General features: G+C 43.2%; 1 protein-coding gene across 1 annotated transcript in view; it reads left to right on the top strand.

The window, feature by feature from the left end:
- Positions 1 to 1,777: 1,777 nt before the first annotated feature.
- Positions 1,778 to 24,456, top strand: part of STON1 (stonin 1) — a 55,466-nt gene continuing 32,787 nt past the window's right edge. The window contains exon 1 of the mRNA XM_061210431.1: positions 1,778 to 1,854. The gene's annotated coding sequence lies outside the window, so the exon portion shown is untranslated. The remainder of the gene's footprint in view (positions 1,855 to 24,456) is intronic.

The following is a 24,456-nucleotide window of genomic DNA, read 5'->3' on the forward strand; positions in this document are numbered from 1 at the left end:
AGTCCATCTTTCAGACCATTAAATCAATATTCCTCAGTCACCATTTTGAGTCCACAGAGATTTACTGAGTGCCAAATGTATGCCAGGCTCTGGGAATACAAAAGTGAATAGGATACCACTTGCATCAAAATATTCTTTTGCTTAAAAACTTTCATGAATTTCCCATTTCCTGCTTTATGTCTAGTTCCACCTTCTCATCCAAACACTTCCCACCTCTCCTAAGCCTTCCAGTCTTGCCAGCCTCCAAAGCTCTGTGTGCCAGGACCTGGAATATCCTCTTTTCTCTCCTCTGAGTTTGTTCAAACTCTACTCAAGCCTCCCATCCTGGGGTTGGGTATCCCTCCAGTGAATCTTCTCCTTTCATTCTGACTCCCAGTGAGGCAGCCCTGCTTGTGGAAGAGGCTCAGATGTCAAGTGACTTGCCCAGAGTTACCTGCTAGCAAGTGATGGATTAGGGACTAGATGTCACCCTCTAACCTCTCCTCAGAGGACAGCTCCCCTTCTCTTCTACATTCTGCGGGCGGCCTCCTGCCCCATCCACACAGCCTGGCCCTTCACTAGGCTATCCCTGTCCTCCTCCTCTTGAGTACTGATGGGCCCTGGAAGGTGGGGTTCCATCTTTACCTTTCATCTTACCCTGTGACCAGGGCTGGTCTCACCTTAGGGGAAAAGAGGAGGCACTCAACAGAGGCTTCAAAAATAATTCTTAGCCAAGATATAGAAGCAAACCAAGTGTCTATCAACAGACGAATGGATAAAGGAGATATGGGGTGTGTGTGTGTGTGTGTGTCTGTGTGTGTGTGTGTGTATACACACAATGGAATATTACTCATCCATAAAATAGAATGAAATTCTGCCATTTGCAGCAATGTGGATGGACCTACAGAATATTGTTTAGTGAAATAAGGCAGAGAGAAAGACAAATACTGTATGATATCACTTATATGTGGAATCTAAAAAATAATGCAAATGAATGTATATAGCAAAACAGAAACAGACGCATGAAAACAAACTAGTGGTTACCAGAGGGGCGGGGGAGGGGGCGGGGGAGGGGGAGGGGGGAGGGGAAAATTAAAGGTGTGGGATTAAGAGATACAAACTACTATGTAAAAAATAGATAAGCAACAAGGTTATACTGTATAGCACAGGGACTTACAGCCATTATCTTGTAATAACTTTTAATGGGGTATAATCTGTAAAAATACTGAATCACTATGCTGTACACCTGAAACTAATATAAGATTGTAAATCAGCTATACTGTACTTCAAGTTTTTAAAAAGGCAAAAAAAAATTCTTTCGTTCTAATCACAAGAGAAAGCCAAGCCCAAAAGCTCAATGAAACAACGTGGAAACATGACCGCAAGTCGCCTCAGCCTCCCGCCGCACCCCCAGCGTCCCGCCCCAATCATCCCACCACCCAGAAAAGACAAGGTCCTAGAAGGGGAGGGTGGTTTCAGACCTGCCAAAGGCCCCAGCCGTCTGCTTCCAGGGGCATCTAAACGTAACTCCCATACCTGCCCCCACCCCGCCCCACTTCTGCTGGAGGGAGCACCCTCTCCCCCCACTTGGGGGCCGGAGACTCCGAAGGAAGATACGAGGAGAGAAGAGAATGGAGAATCAGACACCAGAAAAACTTTGGGGGATCCAGGGCGGGAAAAAGTGAGGAGAGAAGCGGGGACGAAGCAGGGGGTGGGGTGGGGCAGGGGCGGGAGAGCCTCTCGGAGTGGCCACGCCCTCCCCGCCCCTCCGCTCGCGTAGCTCGGGGCCCTCCCTCTCCTCCCCCTCCGTCTCTCCTCCACCTCCTCCCCGGGTGGATGGCGGCGGCCAGAGTCGGAGCCCCAGCCGCGCTGCCCGTGAGTGACCGCCCCCAGGGGACAGACGGGGAGGCATGGGGAGCCCCCTCTCCGGGGTGGGTTACCCGCGGTTTGCTGGGAAAGTTTCAGAAGGGGGGTGGGGCGCAGCCGACGTCGCGGGACGCGGGCATCTCCCGGGCAGGCTGGGTGCCCTGCGCGGTGCCCCTTCTCCCCCTCGCCGCCCTCGCAGCCCCCAGAGGGCAGGGCCCGCACGGGGTGAGCCCCACCCGGCTTCTACTCTACACCACAGCTCTGGGGCTGCTGCTGTGACCTGGGTCCCGCTCTCAAGAGAAAGAAAACTCAAGCAGGAAAGAAAAGAATCTAGACTCAGCTCCAAGGGGGGGTGGGGGGCGGGGACTCGTTCCAACCCGTGCGGCCCTGGCCTCCCGGACCAGGGTCACCAGCCCCGGTCCTCCATCCCTCCCCCGGGGGGCTCAGCATCCCCCCACCCCCAGGACTCTCACTCTCTCACTTTCCTTGTTTTTTCCTGGCTCCTGTTACTCATGCTGCTACCTTCTCTCCCCCGTCCCCCCCATCTTTCTCCGGGAGGCTCCTGTCCCACTGGCTGATATCTCCAGCCTGGTGCCCCCTCCAGCCCTAGAAGGCGATGACCCAGGCCAGGGAGCCGTAGCCACCGGGGTCTGCACACTTGCCCAAAGATTTCCTGCAGGAAGGACTTTAACTAGGAGTTGATGTTCGATCCCCTGGCCGCACAAATCATGCCTTGTGTGTCCAAGGGGAAATTAAAATATATTCCTCCTTGGGATTTTACTATTTCTGTTGGACATCTTTTTTTTTTTTCAACCTCTCTGACTGCTTTCTTCCAATAATAATGATACGTCATTTAATTAGCCTTTCTAATTCTGAAAGAAACAGGAAAAAATAATAAAGAAAAAGAAAATAGAGAAAAAGAGTGCTTGCTAAAAATACTGTGCAGAACCTGATCTTTGGAAAGTAAAGACTTCATTCCATACTTAACTATTTTAGTGGGAGATGAGAGTTCACTGCAGCTTATTTTCGGACTACCCCAAACAGATTATTACAGCCTCCCCCAGGCTAGAAGTTTTCATTTGCCTGACATAAACCGCAGTGTTTGTTGGCATTCCCCAGCCTGGCTACTCACCCTGCATTTCTCTTCCCTCCTACTAGCCCTCCTCTCCATCCCTCTCCCAACGCCCCGACTCCCACTTTCTCATAAACAGGAGTTGTGAAAACAAGGCAATGGAAGAGGCAAAACTGAGCAGGATCGCGAAGAAAGAAACAGCTTCACTTATTTTAATCCTGAGGCTGTTGCTTCAACTTGACTCCATTTGGGTAGAGGAATGTTTAGTTCACTTGTGTGGTTTTTATGTCTGTTCTCATTAGGGTTGAATCAGTGTTTCCATGACAGGCTTAGTTCTCTGGGTGCTTAGAAGGAGCTTGTTAATTCTCAGATGGGTCTGGTCAAGCCTGGAATCTGGAAGTTTTTGGATTTTTTTTTTTAAGGGGTTGATCTGGGTTGATATTACAAACTTCTGCCCACTCACTCAGAACTGGAGCAGCGGGGGGCAGCCTGAACTGGGGTTTGCTTCCGCATGACGAAGGAAGAAAAAGCTTTCCTAAGGAGTGAGCCGTATGAACAGGACTGTGGGGAGTGTTGAACTTTTATTGTTTTTAGGGAGAATGCCCTTCTCAAGAACTTAAGCCATTCCTGCTTCTGTATAAACAATAAATGTGGTTGTAACATATGTCTTAGATCAGCTTCAGAACAACCCATCAAAACAGGTCAAGGTATTGAACTATTCCGAAATAAAGATTTTAAAAAAAATGAATTTCATTGGAAAGAAACTTCTTTATTTTAAAAAGGATGGAATTCATTTTTCTCTGCTGATTGAGTGTGGTAGTTCCCCATTAGTGTGAATTAGTAAGGTTTTACTGTGGATTCAAAATGTCATTGGTAAGAAAGTGTTGTGACTTCCATTCAAAAAGAAAGCCCTTAAAAGTTTTGAACTTGTTTGGCCCTGGTGCTTAGAAAAACAATGCACTCAGATAAAAATCTTCAGTCTCTTCCTCTTCCTGAGAATTTTTAATAGTGTATTTAATGTCCCAGAAGTCAGCCTCATACTATTTGCAAAGAAATTGCCTTTCTGCCATGTTCAGCTTTTGTGCCACCTCATGGAATCTTGTTAAACTGGGTGGTTTGCCATCATGCACAAGGGTTTGCTGTGCAGCCCCAAATGGCTGCTCTGGATTCTGGGGATGTAATGAAGGCTGGCTGATGGAGCAGGTCGTCTGGATGGTGAGATGAAGGCTGCATCCCCAGTTAGCCAATAGAAAGTAGCCAACTATCATCTGACGGGTCAGATGAGTCGGAAACAGACGAACAGTGGAACCTGCAGAGGAGAAAGGAGGGAAGGGGTTATTTTTACTTCTTATTTACTTTAAGAAGTAAAATAACCTAAGGGAATATGATGTGGCCCTTTAAAATCATGTTGTACAAGGATACCAAATTATATAGACATGCTTAGGGTATTTTGTTAAATTTTAAAAGCAGGTTATGAAATAGAAAGCATTGTATCTCACTCTTTGAAAATACACCCCCAAAATGCTGGAATTGTATGCATGGAAATGGATGGTGGGATTACAGGTACTTTTGATTTTCTTTGTGCTTGCCTGTATTTCTCAATGTTTTTACAATAGTAATAGCTAACATTTATTGAGTATAAAGCACATACATACAGTATTTCATTTTAAAACTCTTTGAGGTAAGTACCAGTATTATTCTCATGATATAAGATTCAGAAAGTAGAATCAGAGGGTTGCATAGCCACTATGTGCTAGAATCAAATCTTGAAATCAGCTCAGTGGCCAAAGTCTATTCATATCAATCACTGCTGTCTACCATCTCCCTGCACATGTATTATTATTATTTTTTTTTTATAAATTTTATTTATTTATTTATTTATTTATTTATTTATTTATTTATGGCTGTGTTGGGTCTTGGTTGCTGTGCACGGGCTTTCTCTAGTTGCGGTGAGCGGGGGCTATTCTTTGTTGCGGTGCGTGGGTTTCTCATTGCGGTGGCTTCTCTTGTTGAGGAGCATGGACTGTAGGCGCACAGGCTTCAGTAGTTGTGGCATGTGGGCTCAGTAGTTGTGGCTCATGGGCTCTAGAGCACAGGCTCAATAGTTGTGGCATGTGGGCTTAGTTGCTCCGCGGCATGTGGGATCTTCCCGGACCAGGGCTTGAACCCGTGGCCCCTGCATTCACAGGCAGATTCTTAACCACTGTGCCACCAGGGAAGTCCAAAATGTATTATTGTTATTTTAATTATAAGAAAAAATAGAAAAGGAAGGGAAAGTAATTTGTGGTTCAAAAAGAACTGATATTTTGATTAATTGTAAAATACCTCTATCTCCCATCTCTTCCATCTCCCACTGTCACTTCTCATTGGAAGTCCTTGGGAATTGCTCCAGACTTAGCCAGAGGTAGCTCACCTTCCCTTGGGAGCCAGCTATACCCATGAGAAATAATCCAGAATTCCTCAGACGCTTCCTGGACAGCCTGGAATTCCAGGAACCCCATGGGATTCTGGAACAGTCCTGGTAAAAGGCAGGATTTTTAAAGATCAGCAAATTATGTCTTCAGAGCCCTACCAGTATGGGTGTTCATTTTTCTTGGCATTGTCAGGGGAGTGAGATGGGTAGGAAGGCCCAGGGAAAGCTGCCAGTCTCCCATTTATCTTATCTACGTGTTACATGGAATTTCAGGATAGGTAGGTCAAGGATTTACCATGAAACAGGAAAGGAAGACAAAAGTGTATTGCTTCTCGATGTTTATTACTGTGAAAACACAATAATAAACTATTTTTTGGAAGCCTGGCTATGTGGGTGATCCCACGCATTGGCAAGATGAACCAGAGATGGAGATAGTCTGGGGATAGCTCTGGGGAAGAAGCCCACATCCTGTACCACCATGTGTCCTCACAGGCAGCCAGGCCCCTAGAGGTCACCTTATCCATCCTCTTCCTGGAATATACCTAAAGATGGGCTTTTCTAAAACACTTGGTCATTCAAATAACACACCTTAAGTAGGAGGCTTTATCTCTTTTATTCTTCAAGGAAAAGTTTTCTGAAAGGCTGATGCTTCTAAATCACCTTCTTGTTGAAAAAAAATTGTAAGAGTCAAGGATCTCTTTCCCAAATTATCACACTTGGAACAAAATCCCAGATCTTGTATCCGTTTGACCATATGAGAAATGTCTTTGTGGTCTCAGTGCCAGGAATAGTTCTTGTGAACAACTTGTCTGTCTTGTCTTGTGGGTGCTGTGAATCCTTTAATTGATGTTTCCCATTTCTTATTTGGCCAAAAGGAAGCACAGAGCCAACTTAGTGGCCTACTTCTAGCATATGCATAGGACTTTATGGCCTGTACTTTGAATAACTAATAACATTATTATATACCTTCTATTTCCTATGTATACTTGGTTCCACCTTTCTCACCTACTTTACCTTGTTTTGTTTTATTTGTCCAATGCATTTTGGAGGCTGCTACTTCTGATACCCCACTCCTTCCTTCTGAGTTCATGTCAATGGAAATTTAGAAGTTCTTTCACAGAAGGCCTTTGGTAAACTTTAAAATATTTATATTGCTGAAAATGTCTTTATTTTGCTCTTACAAATGAGAGTTTGACTGAGTGTGGAATTCTGGACTCATAATTATTTTCCTTCAGTATTTGGAACATATTACATAATTGTCTTCTTTCGTCTATTGCTACTCGTAAGAATACCAAGTAACCTTGGGCACGTTTCCTAATTTCTCTCAGTCTCCTTGTCTATAAAATAGATAATAGTATCCACTTTAAGGATAATGTATGCAGAATGTTAGAATAGTGCCTGCCATATAAGGAAGCACACAATAATTGTTAGCTATTACAATTACTTTTATATTTTTTCAGAATTTCTTGGCTTTCTTGGATTTTACTACTTCATATAAATGTTAGTTTGTCTAGTTGCACCCAGGCAAAAAATCATGTTGGTATTTTTATTGATTTCATTCAATTTATATTCCAGAGAACTGACACCTTTACAATATCAGGTCTTCCCATCTTTTCCTTTTATTCAGGTGAAAGATGACTGGTGATTTCCCCCATAACTGTTTACACAGCTCTTGCTATATTTATTTTGTATAGGTTTTGTTGATATTATAAATATCTGTTTTTCTTATTATAATTTCAAATTGGTTATTTGCTGGCCCATAGAAACGTTCCTGATTTTTGAATTTTGATTTTGTATCAAGCATCCCAGTTGACTTCTCTTATTAGTGCTAAGAGTCTGTATGTAGATATTCTTGAATTCTCTAAGTAGACAATCACAAAATAATATTTGTCTTTTCTTTTTAATTCCTTATGACCATATCTTTTTCTTATCTTATTGCATTGGGTAGACCCTCAGTACAGTATTTAATAGTAACAGTGATGGCGAACATCCTTGTCTTCGTACTGTCTTTAACAAGTGCTCTTAAAATTTCTCCATTAATCGTGAAGTTTGCTTAAGGTTTCAGTAGATATTCTTTATTAAATTAAGGATGTTCCCTCTATTAATATTTTTTAATAACAAACATTTTATCATGACTGAATATTGATTTTATGTAATGCCTTAATGTTTTTATGTAAATTATATGAGGTGACATAATTTTCTTTCTTAATATTATAAAGTGATAATATGAGTATATGTAATTACTTTGAGACATACTCACATATACAGATATGTTCTTTTATTCTATGGAATATCATTTGCTAGTATTTTGTTTAGGATTTTTGCAAATGTTCATAAGTGAAACAATTGGTCTATAATTTTCTATTTTTAAAAAATATTCTTATATTGTTTGGTATCAAGTTTATATTAGTTCCATGAAATAAGTTGGGAAACTTTTTCTCTTTCATATTTATTTTTCTTAAGCAGTTTGTGAGAGATAAAGACTATTTCTTAGAAGTTTGGTAAAATTCATTGTAAAATCATCTGAACTGCTTAGTCAGAGTATGTGTGTCAAGTTTTTGACAATTCAGTTTCATAAATGATTATTGATAAATTTGATCTATTTCTTTTTGATCCAGTTTTGATAATTTGTTTGTTTAGATTATCCATTTCATGTGTTCTCAAATTTATTAGCATAAATTTATTCATAATTTTCTTTTATGGTTTTTATAAATATTGACTATGTTTTAAGATATGTTCCCTTTTTAGTTCTTAATATTGTTTTTTTTTTTTGTTTTAATTTATTTATTTTATTTATTGTATTTTTGGTTGTGTTGGTTCTTCGTTGCTGCGCGCGGGCTTTCTCTAGTTGTGGCAAGTGGGGGCTACTCTTTGTTGCGGTGCGCGGGCTTCTCATTGCAGTGGCTTCTCTTGTTGCTGAGCATGGGCTCTAGGCGCACAAGCTTCAGTAGTTGCAGCACGCGGGCTCAGTAGTGGTGGTGCACAGGCTTAGTTGCTCGGCGGCATGTGGGATCTTCCTGGACCAGGGCTCGAACCCGTGTCCCCTGCATTGGCAGGAGGATTCTTAACCATTGCGCCACCAGGGAAGCCCCTTAATATTGTTTATTTGTGCCATCTCTTTTTAAAAATTAATATAGAAGTCTACTTAATTAGTCTTTTGATAGAACCAGCTTCTTATCTATACTTTTTGCTTTTCATTTCTTTTTTTTCCTCTTATTTTTATTATTTTTTCTTTCCATTTCTAGCTACTTGAGTTGACTCCTAGCTCATTTATTTTTTGTTTTTCAATAAATGCAGTTTAGAGAATTCACTGGCAGGCCAATGGTTAGGACTTGGCACTTTCACTGCCGTGGCCCGGGTTCAATCCCTGGTCAGGGAACTAAGATCCCGCAAGATGTGTGGCACGGCCAAAAAAATAAATGCATTTTAAAGCTATAAAGTTAGCTCTACATATTGCTTTAGCCACATCATACAAGTTTTGATATGTGTACTTTCATTACCACTTGGCTCTAGATTTTTTTTTCTATTATAACTTTTTTTTAAATTGGGGTATAGTTGTTTTGCAATGTTGTGTTAGTTTCTACTGTACAGTGAAGTGGAGTTCCCTGTGCTATACAGCAGGTTCTCATTAGTTATCTATTTTATACATATTAGCGTATATATGTCAATCCCATTTTCATATTTCTTTTATTTTCTTTTTAACCCATGGATTTAATTTTCCATTTTCAACTTTTAAAAAAACTTTTTCTTAACTTTGTTTAAATTATTGTTGATTTCTAATTTAGTTGCATTATGGAAAGACAGCATGGTTTGTATAATAGCAATCCTCTGTGTCCGATTACATAAACAGTTTTTCCAAATATTTCATGTGTGGTTTAAAAGAAAAATATATTCTCTGCTTGGTGGCTGCAGCATTCTGTATCAGTCTAACAGGTCAAACTTATTAACTGTGTTTTTCAAATTTCTCATGTTCTTCCTGATTTTCTTTTGCCTGCTTTCTGAGTTCTCTTCAGTTTCTTGAGAAAGGAATGTTAAAATCTTCCACTCTGTGGATTTGTCAATTTCTCCTTGTAATCCATCAGTGTTTATGCAAGTTCATGATTGTTATTTCTCTGGGGTGAATTTATTATGTTATGTACTGTCCTCTGTTATTTCTGTTGATGCTTTTGGTATAAATTCTATTTTGTCTGATATTAATGTTGCTATACCTACTTCCTCTTGGTTATTATTTTTTGTATGTCTTTGTATATCCTTTTATATTAACTTCTCTCTATAATTTTGCCTTAATTGTTAATCTTAGAAACAGTTTTTATGTGTAGCTTCATTTTCATTTTTATTATAACTTGAAAATCTGTCTTTTTAATAGTTGAGTTTAAACTTTTACATTCTTTGTAATTTATATGCATTTGACCTCTTTCTGCCATCTTAAGTTTTTGTTTTTCCTATTTAGCATTTTTTGTTTGCTTCTTTTATACTTCTTTGCATAGTTTTCTTTGGATTGATCAAGTTTTATATATTCCTACTTCTGTCCACTGTTTTGAAAGACAAAATTCTATTTGTATTACCTTTTAGTATTCTTAAATTTTTAACATGTGCATCCATTTAATCTAAAGTTAATCAATTTCTCTATTTCCTCTCAACAATGCAGTGGCCTTAGATGGCTTTAAATCTAATCTGCCCCTCTTCCCATCTTCCTGGTTATTGTGGTCTAGTGGTTTAATCCCACAGTGTGTATAGTCCTCTCCCCACCCCTGCAATTAGTCATCATTGTTATTTCCACTTTTTTTTTCTTTTTTACAGTCAAAATTTGTTTAACTTTACCAATTTCTTATCTCAACGTTGCCTCTTGCATACCATTCTATACTTCTGTGTTCATTTTCTTTGTACTGATAATTTTTTCACGGAAGGTCTAGAGTTGTAATACTCCAATCTTGTGGGTAGTTTTGGTTTTGTTTTGAAAGTGTCTTTATTCATGTCCCACTTGAGAGATAATTTATCAAGGTATAGAATTCTAAGTCGATATTTTCCCCTCAGCGTTTTGTAAATTATTACTCCACTGTCTTTTCATCTCAATTGTTCCTTATGGGAAGTCTCTTTTCAGTCTGCCATTCTTTTGCAGGTAATTTATTTTCTCTCTTGGAGACTTTCAGTCTGATCTTTTTGTCTTTCATGTTGTGCCTTTTCATTATAATGTGTCCAGGGATAGTCTGTTTTTATATATCCTACTTGGAATTCAGTGTGCTCATTAATCTGAATACTCATCTCTGTTTTCATACCTAAAGGTTTCAGTTGTTTTCTCCACAAATCTATTTTAAAGTAATTATTGAGCACTTATTGTGTATCAGGAATGCTTCCAGGTGCTAGAGATATAGAAATGAGCATAAGAGACAAAATCCCCTACCCTGATTATTGAGTCCCTCATACTCTGTGTTCTCTCCTTTTGAAATACCCATTAGGCAAATGTTGAACCTTCTCATTTTATCTTCTATGTCTTCTTCGTCTGAGATTTCTCTTTCATACTACAATTGACGCTTGAACAATGCACGAGGTAGGAGTGATGACCCTCTGTGCAACTGAAAATCTGTGTATAACTTATAGTTGGCCCTTCATATATGCAGTTCTTTTGTATCTGCAGTTCCTCCAAGTCTGTGGTTCCACATCTCCCAGATTCAACCACCTGAGGACCGTGTAGTACTGTAGTATTTACTGTTGAAAAAAATCTGCGTATAAGTGGACCCTCATGGTTCAAACCCATATTGTTCAAGGGTCAACTATATATATCTCTTTATCTCTCAGCTATATTCTGAGTGGTTTTTTTATTCTATTTTCCAGTTTATTAATTTTTTTCTACTGCATTTGGTCTACTATTCAACCCATCCATTTTTTTTTTTAATTTAATGTCTATATATTTTTATTTCTAGAATTTCTATTTGGTACTTGATATCTACCTGTTCTTTTTTTTTTTTAATATTATCTCTTTGCCTTTTAATTTCTAGCCCTTTTTATATCTTTCAGTATTTTAAACATATTGTAGTTTTAGATTATTTGTTATTTCTGCTTTTGAATTTTTTAATTACGATTCATTTTCTCTTGTGTCTTGCATCTTCATTAGGAGTTGTTTTCCGTAGAAATCCTATCTACCTCAGGATTGCTAGCATATCACTATAAAGTGATTTCACATTTGCTCCTGCTGATCCTCTCTGGGTTTTACCCATTCCAAATTAGCCTTTTTGTTAATGTCTTGGCATATAGGCCCTGTATAACCTGAAAGTATGCATTTAAACCTTGTTCCTGCATTGTGGTGTAAGCCTGGATTTCAGATTTTTTTAGGTCACTCATTTCCTACTCTTTGCTCAAGCAGATGACAAGCTTTCTTATGGTTTCCTCAGATTGGCAAGTGATGTTCCTCTAGAACTCTTTCACTTATGAAGTAGGCCTTTATGACCTCCAGCTTTATGTAATTGCTTTACTGACAGCTCCTGGCATCAGGTGGCCATTACTGGACTCCCCTCACTGCATGCATGTCATTAAAGTCTCAGCCGCCAGCCATTAGGCCTCTAACTGGCCTGGATGGTTCCATGAGGCCCTTAGCTTCAGCTTCCACTGATTGATCTGCTTTGACTTCCCTCTTTATTTCTGGTATCTGGAGATTTCTGTTTTATCTATGTTTTATGTGGTAATATTTGTTGTTATAGTTTTGTTCAGTGTTTTGAAGTGTTTGGATTGGAAGGGGTAATTTCTTATGTCAACTCAACCTGTCATATTGACTGAAGTTTTTAACTACTGATTTTAAAGTTTACATGTAAAGTAGAATACAAGTAAGTAAATGCATCTACATTAGCCCCTGGATGTGAAATCCGCTGCTACTGAATGAATGCAGCGGAGAAGAGGCCCTAACAGTACAGTAGGCTAACACCAGCATCACAGGGGGACTCTGCACTGTGGTATGGTGTCTCACTCAACATCTGGCCACATGTTCTTAGTCCAGAAGAGATCTGAATTTCCTAAACACTGTTCCAGTCCCCAAATGCTGTCCTTTAGATTCTTTATAGTAGATTAAAACCTTCTCACAATCAACCAGCATCCTAACTCATACCAATGTTGAGAAGAAAAGCCTTTATGGAGAGGTTCCTGTTCCCTTTGGTCATGGAGATGATGTTCTCTCTCCCCTGGCATGTGTGTTTACTTGTGTCTCTAACAGTGCAGAGAGGTTTACATTGAACAATTGATTCTTTACTTGTGGCTGATAGCATCTCTGGGAATGTTGATCGAGATCAGCAGAGCCTGTTTATAATGTTTAAAGAAATCTATATAGACATATCTTTCCCATACCCTCCCAACAAATTCTATTAATTTAAGGAAACCAAACCAGCAGTCATCTTTGGCCGTCTTCTCTGGCCCTCACATTTATGTGATAATGGAAAAGAAATGGACTTAGGAGTCAAGCAGATCTGGGGTTGAATCCAAGCTTTGCCACTAACTTAGATGTGTGGCTCACTGTGTTCAGGCTGCTATAACAAAATACCGCAGACCAGGTGGCTTATTAACAATAGAGATTTATTTCTCACAGTTCTAGAGACTGAAGTCCAAGATCAGGGTGCTGGCATGGTTCTGGTGAGAACCCTCTTCCAGGTTGCAGATGGCCAACTTCTGTCTGTGTGATTGCATGGTAGAAGGGGTGAGCTAGCTCTCTGAGGCTTCTTTTATAAGAATCCCTATCATGAGGGCTCCACTTTCATGACCTAATCACCTCCCAAAGGCCCCACCTCCTAATACCATCACCTTGGAGGTTAGGATTTTGACATATGAATTTTGGGGAGACACAAACATTCAGACCATAGCAGTGGCTTTGGGCAAGTTACTTAACATCTCTGGGGCCAAGTTTCCTTTTCCATAAAACAGTGATAATAAAACCTACCTCAAAAGTTGTTCTGAAGATTAAGTGAGATAACAGGGAATAACATGGGCCACGTGCTTGGCATATGTTAATGCTCACAAATGTTAGTTTCCTCCCATCATCTCCCTTCCCTTGCATTGGTTCTTCTGAACCAGGATTGTGCTTCAGAAGTTCTAATCAGAGAGACCTCTGGGGAGAGGCCATGGGTACGTCTCCCAATATATTATGTTTTCTTGGTAATCAGTTTAGGTTTCTCTTGGATGAATTTCCACCATTTTTATTTTGCATCTGTACCACTTCTTCATAGCCCTCCCAGCCTACAGATCAACCTTTCTATAGAATAACTATGTTATTACTTAAGAACCATGCCTCTCTTAACCAGAAATATCTCTTTGCTTTATTTGTTGGTGCTTCTGTTCTTTAAGGAGATAAAAACCTTTCATTTCATTTTTGAATATAACCTTTTAAATGCAAAGACCTCAGAGAGTGTACATAAATAACAGAACTACTTCTGGGACTAGGTTTTCCCAAGAGGGATCATGAAGGTCCTGAGTGATTGAGGGGTAGGTGGGGTTAGGGAATTGACAAAGAAGAGGCAGCCATAGTGGATAGAAAAACTGAAGGTATTTCTTAAGAATTTCACAAGACGTAAAATCTGCCTATTTTACAACAATCATTTATCCAGGCCTGTGGAATCTGTACTAGGCCCAGAGCTTTTTTATGTGTCTTATCAGAAATAATAATAATGATAGTTATGACTGTTCTTAAGTAAAGGAAAAGGACATCATGAAAACAGAACATAATTGGAATTATGGATATGCTTCCATATAAATGTCTGTGGCTCAGAGCACAAAAATAACTTTTCCTGCAGAGCTAAGCCAAGAGTTTCATGGAAGTGGCATTGAGAATCTAATTTAAAACAGCCGTGGCCCAGAAATTCAGAGTTGGGGCTGACACATTGGCCTCTGTTCATCCCTTTGAATGTTTTTTGTTTTTTTTTTCCCCTAGCTCATGATAACTCATATTCAGGCCAATTTGGAGGCCTTAGAAAATGGTAATTGATGCCATCAACCTTGCTTTTGTTGGCCTCAGTTTACTGTTAATACAAACATAGAGAAATGTTTTAATCTCAGATCTTTACAACTGAGAACCCCGCCCCCCTCCTCCCGCTGTGCAGCTCCAGGCCTGTTGCTAGTTTGTGGCTTGAAGCAGAACCTTGTAAACTTTGTGAAAGTCCCTGGTGTCGCTGCTAGTCGTGGCTGCAGTGGAAGGTGCCTAGTTGGGGTCATTCTAGGTAGCACACGGGTGGTCAGGTGTTCCTGATTCTCAGAAAAATTATCGCGGGGGAGGGTGGGGAATAGCAGTCAGGCTTTCCTAGGAACTGGGTGATAATCTGAGAATCTTCCAATTCCAAGAAGGCTCAGACCTGCCTAGATGAACATTTTTCCCTCATAAGGAAGGAAATTATTTTAGGGTTTCCACCTCATCCTCCCTTCATTCGTCTTTGACTCTAAACTCCCAGTGAGAATGGCCCTATACCGCACCTGATGGGGCACCCGGCTTGAGACAGCCCCCTGCTTGTCGAGATGCGCCTCATCCCCACCCACACGTTCCCCTCTCCAGCCAGATGCTCCTACTTATCCACTCACACGTGCCCATCCGCATGCACACGTAGGCTCTCACCAGCTCTGGGTGGAACCCGGCTGCAAAGTCCCCCGCTTGTGGCCTGCTTGCTGTTGGTCTGGCCGGAGGGGACGCCTTTCCCAGATCCTCACAAGGGCACTGTGTGGGCCCCCGAACTGCATCGTGCCTACAGAGACCCGTAGAATCTCACCACCTGAGACAGGTGCTGGCTCTTTCATTGGTTTCCTAGTCTGTCTGTGCTCTTCATCCTCTGTTCCTGTGGAGAGCTGGTTCCTTTAATCCCATCCCTCCTGGAACTTTTCTCTTTGTCCTATTTCTGACTTGTTGCCTTGCTCCGACCTGACTTATTCATGCTTCTGGGACCCGACCTTACTTTGTGTAGGGCTTGTCCATCCCCATCCCCTTTTGGTAGATGTGGCTCATGCAAGCAGCCATCACTTATGGAGCAGCTGCTCTGTTTGAGGCTCCTGCACACCACGACTGGTGGTGATGCGACGGCCAACATCACTTTTCTGGTGCCACCACGTCACTGTGGAGAATGACGAAGGTGTTGTGGTTCTGCACAGTTTTGCGGAAATTGCCCCAGGCCACGAGAGATGTACGGGAAAACAATCTCTTCTCTCTTCTAATATTTCAGCCTTTAAAACTACGTGTGTATAGGCAGGAACCATCAGGTTCAACCCTGGTTTCTTTCTTGGATTCCTGCCAGAGCTTCCTGTCTGGTTTCCCTGCCTCTGGCCTCACCCCTTCCACTCCATCCTCCCCTGTCAGAACTTTCTAAAATTCGTATCTGATCCTGTTTATTCTTTCTCTAAAATTCTTTCACTGCATCCTGTTGCCTTTAGGATAAAATCAAACTCCTCAGCATGCTACAGCAGGGCTTCTGCACCTTACTCACATATCTGCCTCTTTTGCTGTGTCACCTGCACGAACTCCTGGCCGCAGCCACGCCCACCTACCTGCAGCATCAGCTTCTCTGCCGCCTCCCTGGGTTTACACACACACTCGCCTCTCTCCACTCTGTTCTGCCTGATCAACTTACATCATCCTTCAAGAGTCATCTCAGAAGCCCACTCTTCCTGAGGCCTTTTCAAACCACCAGAGCCAGCAGCTTTATTCCTATCAAAATTATGGACATTACCACCATCTCTGGCACCAATCTTAATGAAGCATCTGGCTTAATTAAGTATTGCAATACCCTGCATTGGGCTTTATCACATTAACATAACATTTGAGAATTGTCCCTGCTAGACAGAGACTGCCCTGGGGTAACAGACTGTGACTTTTTCACTTGCACCAGTGCACAGCATGGTGTTAAGGGTGCTCAGTTATCATATTGTTGAGTGAATGTGAGCATGCATGAAAGAATTAACTAATTCACACACACACACACACACACACACTGCGTGTGCACACACAACAGCAGGATGTAGATCCATATGGAAACTTACTTCAACTCTTACTGGGATATTTACAAAGCACATAGTAGGTGCTCAGTGAATATCTGTTGAGTCAAAGAAAGAATGAATGCACATACACACAGACTATGGAAAATTTACTCCAAAATGTACCCTGAGCTGCAGTGTAGCCTCGCTTCCTCTCAACTGCAGTAGAGAGAACGTGGGACAGGAAAACCAGAGATTAGAGTTCATGTTCATCTTCTTGACTACGTTAGCTGTGTGCATCACTTTACCTAGTTGGACCTCTGTTTCCTCATCTGTCAAATGAGTTGTTAGAAAAGATATTTAATGCTTATTGAACATTCTAGATTCAATATTTATCAGAAGGCTTAAAGTCAAATGACCAGCTGCTTTCCATTAAGTGGCATGAATTTGGGACATATTTTTTTGGCCTCATCATGGAGCATGTTCATGATAAGCCCTGGGAACCGAGCAGAGCAGCAAAACTGAGACCATGAGATGGACCAGAGTTTGCCCAAACTATGGCAGAAGGCCAAGACCTAGTTATAAAGCAAACACAGAGCTAGGGGTTGTGGCCGGGATGGGATGCCCTGAGCAAGGCAGGGGCAGCCGTCAGCGTCTGATGGCAGTCTGAGGTCCGAGCTGGCTGGAGATAACCAGGAAAGAAGCACTGACAGGGAATGGATAGCGTGCTTTCAGGGGTGTGCTGAAAATGTGCCCCTCGCTGGAGAGTCAGGAAAACCCAGTGTAAGTCATCAAGACCAGCTGTCTTAAGTTGTCTGAAGAATGAGTAGGTGAAAAAGTGTTTAGACTTAGCCTGTGTCCCTGCCAGAGCATGGATGGAAGCCAGGAGGAGGTTAATTTGGGGTTAATAGGAGGGAGAAAAGTTTAATTCTGTCCAAGTGGTAGTGAGATGAACTCACTTATAAAGTAATGAGGTCTCCATTACTGCAAGAGTTTCCACAGCAGCTACATAATTCCTCAGCCGAGATGTGGTATTAAAGATTCCCCATTTGTGAAGATCGGACTGGAGGATGTTTAAAGTTTTTCTTTTTCTGATTCTAAGAGAGGCTTTGCTTCTCATGTCTTCCCCAAATCTTGTTTAGGGAAACACTTCCGGATTTCATAGCCCTTCCTTTTGTGATGTGATCTCAGCACACCCCACTGTGATCAGCTTGTGACCAGCCTTTTTTGGGAACTCTTTGGTGTTTGAATGTCCCACTTAAAGTGGGGCACCCTGAATGGGACCTCCTGTGCCAGGACGTGGCTTGGCCAGGGCCTCTCCAGGGACATTCCACAATTATGACAAGTAGTGGACCTCTTAATTTCTCATCTACCTTCTCGCTCTGTGCTGAGCTGTAAGAGTGAACAGCAGCGAGCCTTGGCTTCTGGTGTGTCCTGCGCCACCTCAGGTGATGCACAGACTTCATTTCCTTCTGCCTCAGAGGTGGATTTCAGATGTCTCTGTGGTAAATCTGCTCATCTTGACACTGACTCTTAGGCTTGGGGGAAACTTTCTGTACTGGGATCTTCCATGGCATTCCATTCCTACATTCTCAAAAGCCTCACATTTCACCCCAAATGCTTTCTCTCTCTGGTGTTTGTTTCTTTTCCCCTTTCTTTTTTCTTCTTCATTTCTTCTTTCCCGCTGAGGACTATGACATTTCTACTTGCGCAATGTTTTTCTTTTCAAATTCTTTGCCCTCCTTGTATCCTGGTGAATAAGAATGTGGGTGGCTTGTCAGCTCCATTGTGCATAGGAAGAAAAATGCCCAGACAAGTTAAGTGATGTGCTTAATTTACTGGCAGAGGCAAAGAGGCTGGAACCGGGTTTCCTGACTTCGGTCCCAGCCGCTGTCCTGTCCCAGAGATCACACTGCACGTGCTAATAGCACTGTAGTCACAAAGAGCATCAAGTATTTCTCTGTGTGTGTGCTCACTGTACCAAAAGAATTCACCCAGGGACCAATCCCAGGCTTTAGAGACTCAGTCTGTGAGCACACTGAAATAAACTAACAAGAATGACAAGAGCTAAAGAACTTATGGAGTGCTTCATATTTTTCAAAGAAACTTTCAGGTCTGTCACCTTATGTGATGCTCCCCAAAGCCCCTTGAGGTGGAAGACCCCAGGTGAGCCTCATTTTGCAGGCCAAGGTCACAGGTAGAGTCCAGGCGTGAGGTGTGGGGAGGAGCCCCTGAGCAGACACCCTGGCTCCTGGTCCACAAATCTTCCATGTGTTTGCGCTTCTGGAAAATCAGGGCAAGGGGATGAGTTGTTTCCATCTGGTACCAAAGGCAGTGGAGACGCTGGGGGCAACCTAGGGTTCTGGGCTTGGCAGTTGGCCCAAGAAGTGGCCTCATGCTATGTTTGGAGGTGGGATCTGGGCCAGGGGGCTAGGGCAGGGGCAGGGGGTCAGGCCGTGGCCCTGGAGGTCAGGCCAACTCCATCCGAGTGGATTGGGAGAATATAAGGCCAGGTGGGAGGAAGTGTGCAGGTTGGGGTGTCGGTTGTTAAGATGTGGGGAAAGGGGTGGCTTTTTAGGATCTGGTAGATATGCTAGCTGGGGGTTCCAAAGTGTGAAGAGCGACCCGCTTGCACCAAATGTGAGTCTTGTTGCAATCTTGTGTTATTCGGCCATTTATTCAGCAGTATCAGCAAGCACCTACTGAACGTAAGTAAATCTCTTACATAGTTAGGGCTTTTCTTATGAAGACCTCATATATGTGTGCGTTTGTATCTGTATCTATAGCTATCTACATATCTCTCTAGATCTCATATATATTTATTCTTATTAATGCACATAAACAAACCATGGGGATACATACTATTTTCCTCCATTCATGGATTAGGAAACTAGGGCCCAAACAGGGTAATTGGTTTGTCCAAATTCCTATAGTGACTTAGAAACTGAGCCAAGTCCCAAATCCATGTTTTCTGAGTTCTTTTACTGGTACTTATAACTGCTTTCCACATGGTAAGCAGTTCCTAACCTTCAAGGTGTAAGTATGCTTTGAAGAGAAATAGAGAAAAACACCTTCGTGGTTATTACCCAGGGTTTCATTTTATCTTTAGAGGCTGGAAAACCTAAATGCAGAGTTGAAATGCAATCTGAGCCCTTCTTATTAAACCCTCAAATGGGCATTTGTAGAGGTGGCATTCACTCTTTAAGTCAGCCAGGTACAAGTCCTCTTCTTCGATTTGGAGTTAATGTCTGTGCTCTGGCGCATCATGACCTGTGTCGGGCTCCCTAGTTGAATGGCCAAATGGAGCAGTGCAGCAGGAAGAATGGACTGGTTTCCTTGGTGAAGTGGTTACGGGTGAGAGGGCTGGGGTCATCGTGCCACTAATCTGGGTCCTCCTGCAGTGAAGGAAGTTCCCTATCCCAAAGCTCCCAGGGCTGGAATATGCAACTCAGCTCACAGCTCAGGTCTCCTTCCCTACCCCCATGGCCTGCTCCATGACCATGGGCTGAGCCCCTCTAAGCCCTGCGCCTGCCCCTGTAAAGGGCACATGAAGTTCTACTGCCCTGAGCCCTGGGATTTGGGCCCAACAAGCTGAGCAAGGCTGACTCCAGATGGTGAAGCCCCTGCTAAGGCTGCCTAGGTCAGGTGGGTGCTTCGCTGGAGACTGAGCTTCCTGGGAAGCCTGGGCCTGGCCATGAATTTTCTTTCCCCTGTCAGAATGTTCTTCTGCCCCACCTCCCCACCCCTTTTCCTTTCCAGCCAGAAGCAGCTGTTCTCCTGTGCTTTCATTGGCACAGTTCTTGCCCTACGGGTAGCCTATAAGAAACTCTGGGATGAGTCAGAACCTGGCTTCAGCGTCAGGTACATTCTTCACTCATTCACCGAACATTTATTGGACCTATCAGTCTGTGCCAGGGCAAGGCACCCAGCCCTGAATAAGATCCTGCCGGTCCCTGCCCTGGGGTTGCCCCAGCCTAGAATGGAGACCCCGGGAGATACCCAGCCCGCTGTGACAAGTGCTGTTGCGAGCTCCTGGCCAGTCACCTACTCTGTGGGGTTAGTGTCCTGGTGCTCTGTGTTTCTGTCACACTCTCCGGACCCTGACATCTACCTTGGGAGCCTTGCTCTGCTGCCCTAGAGCCGCATCGTCCTTGCTCCAATTGTCTACAGCTGCAGAAAATCACTCCAAAGCGTAGAGGTTTTCATCGATGGCTGAATGGATAAACAGAATTTGGTATACACATACAATGGAATATTTTTCAGCCCGAAAAAGGAAGGAAGTTCTGGCACATGCTTCAACATGGATAAACCTTGAAGGCATAATGCTAAGTGAAATAAGCCTTTTGTGACAAGAGGACAAATGTATGATTCCACTTATATGAGGTACTTAGAATCATCAGATCCATAGAAGCAGAAAGTAGAATGGTGGTTGCCAGGGGCTGGGGTGGGGGGCATGGGAAGTTAGTGTTTAATGGGTACAGAGTTTCAGTTTGGGAAGATGAAAACATTCTGGAGATGGATGGTGGTTGCACAACAATGTCAGTGTACTTAGTGTCACAGAACTGTACACTTAGAAATGGTTAAAAGGGTAAATTTTATGTTTATGTATATTTTACCACAAAAAAATGTAGAGGCTTAAAACCACAATTTAGTATTCTCTCTCCTGGTTTGTGGGTTGCCTGGGCTCAGCTGGGTGGTTTTTGTTGTTGTCTGTCATGGGTCTGTCATGTTGTTGTGGTAGATGGTGATGGGGGCTGGAATCACTGAAAGCCCAGGGGGCGGGATGTCCAAGATGGCACCTCAGTGTGGCTCCTCCATGGCCTGGGCTTCTTATGTGGTGGCTCAGGGCTCCAACAAACAGGAAATGGCAGCTTCTGGGTCAGCTCAGGCCCAGAGTTGTCACAATGTCACTTCTGCCACATTGTATTGGTTAGAGGAGCAAAAGGCCCACCCAGATTCATGGGGAGGGGAAAGAGAGCCCCCTCTCAGTGGGGGAGGGACAAGGTGACCTTTCAGAAGGGCATTAGATGGGTGATCTTGCTGTGACCATCTTTGGAAAACTTCCAGCCTGGGCATGGTTGCAGGAGTCCTAAGGTATTTAGGTAGGAAGGGGTCTTCAGGGAGGCACATACTTCTCTGCAGACTCCTTTTTAGGAGAATTCATCTTCATAAATTGCTAGAGTCTGAAGGGCCCTTGAAACCACTTGCTAGCAGGGACTTGTTTTAAATTACAGAGCAGAGGGAAGCAGAGCTGGAACCAAACCTCCCAAACACTGGCCCCCTGGCTCCCAGGCTGGGCAAGCAGCTGTGGGGACTGTAAGCAGTAGTACAGAGATCTGGTGGAGCGATGGGTGTGGCGGGAGAGCGGAGCCCTGGGTGGCGTCCATTGGAGACCCAACGTCTTAGAGGCCGGGTGAGCCCCTTGCTGTGCTGGCTGGTTCTCGCAGGAGCACATGGGCCTCGCCGGGCAAGGCTATGCAGAGGCACCTGGGGCGCTTTGTGAGGATGCTGGAAGTTACTCATTTACATGAAGACTCTGAGTCAGGATGAAGGATGTCACTCTGCTATAGGCTCAAGTGCCCAGGTTGAGACTTAGAGATCCCTAAGTTTAAATATAAGCCAACACCCATGGCTGAGAGTGTCATATGGCAATTCCATTCATTCATATCCACTTACACATTTCTGATCAGACTTTGCTCTAAGTGCAAAATTCTTTGTAAAGCCTTTAATGGCCTTCGAACTGTGATAAAATTAACAAATATTTTGCACACACTCCCTTTGGACTTAGAGACACAAGTATTAGTTTTGTGTGTGATATCTGCATTTGAGACTAAGAGCCCAAGTAAATGTTGATCTATACTTGGTTTGTAAATAGGACCTTACTAAATGATTTTTAAAAATCTTTCCCTATTCTTGGAATTGCTCAAGTTTTGCGTATTTATACACATGTACATTCATGGAATTCCCGACAGTGGTGAGAATCGAAACAAACATGCTGTGCCCTCTACGTCAGTGCTTCCTGCCTCTGTATTCCCACTGATGTGGACATTGCCAGGTGAGCTTGGTGGTCAGCAGTAGCCTCGGACTAGCCATGGATAAAGCAAAATGCATTTGATTTGGAGAACGCAAACATCCCTGATCACCTCTGAGGTCATCTCCGTGGCTTGTGGCCCAGTTTGGGCAGCCAGAGAGACCTGCCACAGCGATGTTCAGGGTGTGTGTGACTGGATTTTGTGTCTGCATAGTGGAGTGAATGCAATCAGGCGGGAGAAATTCCCTTATGCTGGTGTCAACCGGCCTGTGATGCAAATGCACAGACACATGGGCAGAGGGTATGAACACTGTTGCCTGATCTGCTGCCCCTTGTCTCTGCCCAAGCAGATGCCCCCTCCCCAGGAAGCCTCTTGCCCTTGAGCTGGGACTTTCCTCTCCAAACCTCCCGGTGCACATTAGTGCAGGAGAGTGGGCACATTCTGCCTGTCATTTGTGGCTTTCTCTGGTCTTTCCTTCCAGGTTATAAGTACCTTAGTGTTGTTGAACACAAGTTCATGTGCCCAACACACAGTGAAGCCAAACAAACCAAAACATTGGAGTTTGGAGGGGAGAAAGGTTTATTGCAAGGGCCATACAAGGAGAACGGGGCGGCTCATGCTCAAAAGACCTGAACTCCCCGATGGGTTTCAGGGAAACATTTTTAAAGGCGAGGTGAGGGAAGGGAGTCACAGGGTGTGTGATCAGCTCCTGCACAGTTCTCTCTTTGGTTGTTGATGAAGTAACAGGACAGTGTCATAGGGGTTAACATTATTAATCCTCAAGCTCTAGTAGGTCTGGGGACTATGTGCTCATGGTTATTAAGTAGTTAACTTCTTCCATTTGGTGGGGGTTTTAGTAACTGTAAAACAACTCAGGAAATGTGCATTAGATACAGTTATCTAGGTACTTCAGGGAGGAACTAGAGATTCTGTGACTGCCATATGACTGATTTACTGTTTAAATTGTTACCAGTTCTTCTGGCCCAACTGCAACTTTTGTCACTACCTGTTCACATCCTTTCAATCATTAATTATTGAACCAGACTTCTGTGACTCTAGGGAGGCCTGGGAGACTACAGCTTTTATACAAACAAGAGGCGGGCAGAGGACATGGCAGGAGGGGTCGGTTGCAGGAAGGCCCCATAGGTTACATTAGGAGCAGGAATCCATAGTAATAACAGCCTCTACTTATGATCTCCCCCACGCACCTACCATGTTATAGATGCACATACTTAGTTTGTTCTGGCTGCCATAACAGGACACTACACTACACACTGGGTGGCTTCAACAACAGAAGTGTATTTCTTACAGTTCTGGAGGCTGAAGTCCAAGAGCAAGGTGTCGGCAGGTTGGGTTTCCTCTGAGGCCTTTCTCCTTGGCTTGTGGACAGCTGCCTTCTCTCTGTGTCCTCTTATGGCTTTTTCTTTGTGTGTTCGAATCCCTGATGTCTGTCTGTCCTGATCACTTCCTGTAAGGACACCATTCAGACTGCCTCAGGGCTTACCCCAATGGCCTCACTTTAACTTAATTACCTCTGTAAAAACCGTGTCTCCAAATACAGTCACATTGGGAGGTACTGGGGGTTAGGGATGACTATGGGGGGGATATAGTTCAGCCCCAAACAAATCCTAAAAGTTAACTATTATCATCCCTGTTTCAAGCCTGGGGAAACTGAGGCTCAGGGAGTTAAAGTAACTTGCCCCAGGTCACACAGGTAGTCAGTGGCAGGACTGGGATTCACAGTCTAAACCCTTCTTGCCCCACCAGACGACCAGTGACTCAGGTCTTAATCTGTGGTCTGCAGTGTGCTCCACCCAGGACCCAGCTCTCAGAAGGCATAGTAACTTATTCACTGAATGAATGAGCAGGGTGTGTGGGACAAGAATTTGTACCAGAATGTTTGGCAGACGTTCCCCAAAGTCCAGCATCCAGGGGTCGAGATCCTGCATCTCTTTTGGTAGATGATGGTCCTTAACTTCTCATACATGCTATTCCAATCTGAACGCAGTGCGATTAGTGTGTGGGAAGGAATCACATTTTAAAGCGTTAAATAGCCTTTCTGGGCCATTTAGCTACTGCCTCCTTTCAAAACACTAAAAGCAATTACATGGTAATTAAGAAAAATTACTTGACCAATTCTCATAGCAAAGTGGTTGACTTTGGTTTTC

The sequence above is a fragment of the Eubalaena glacialis genome, chromosome 14 (genome assembly GCF_028564815.1).
Source record: "Eubalaena glacialis isolate mEubGla1 chromosome 14, mEubGla1.1.hap2.+ XY, whole genome shotgun sequence".
Taxonomy (NCBI): Eukaryota; Metazoa; Chordata; class Mammalia; order Artiodactyla; family Balaenidae; genus Eubalaena; species Eubalaena glacialis.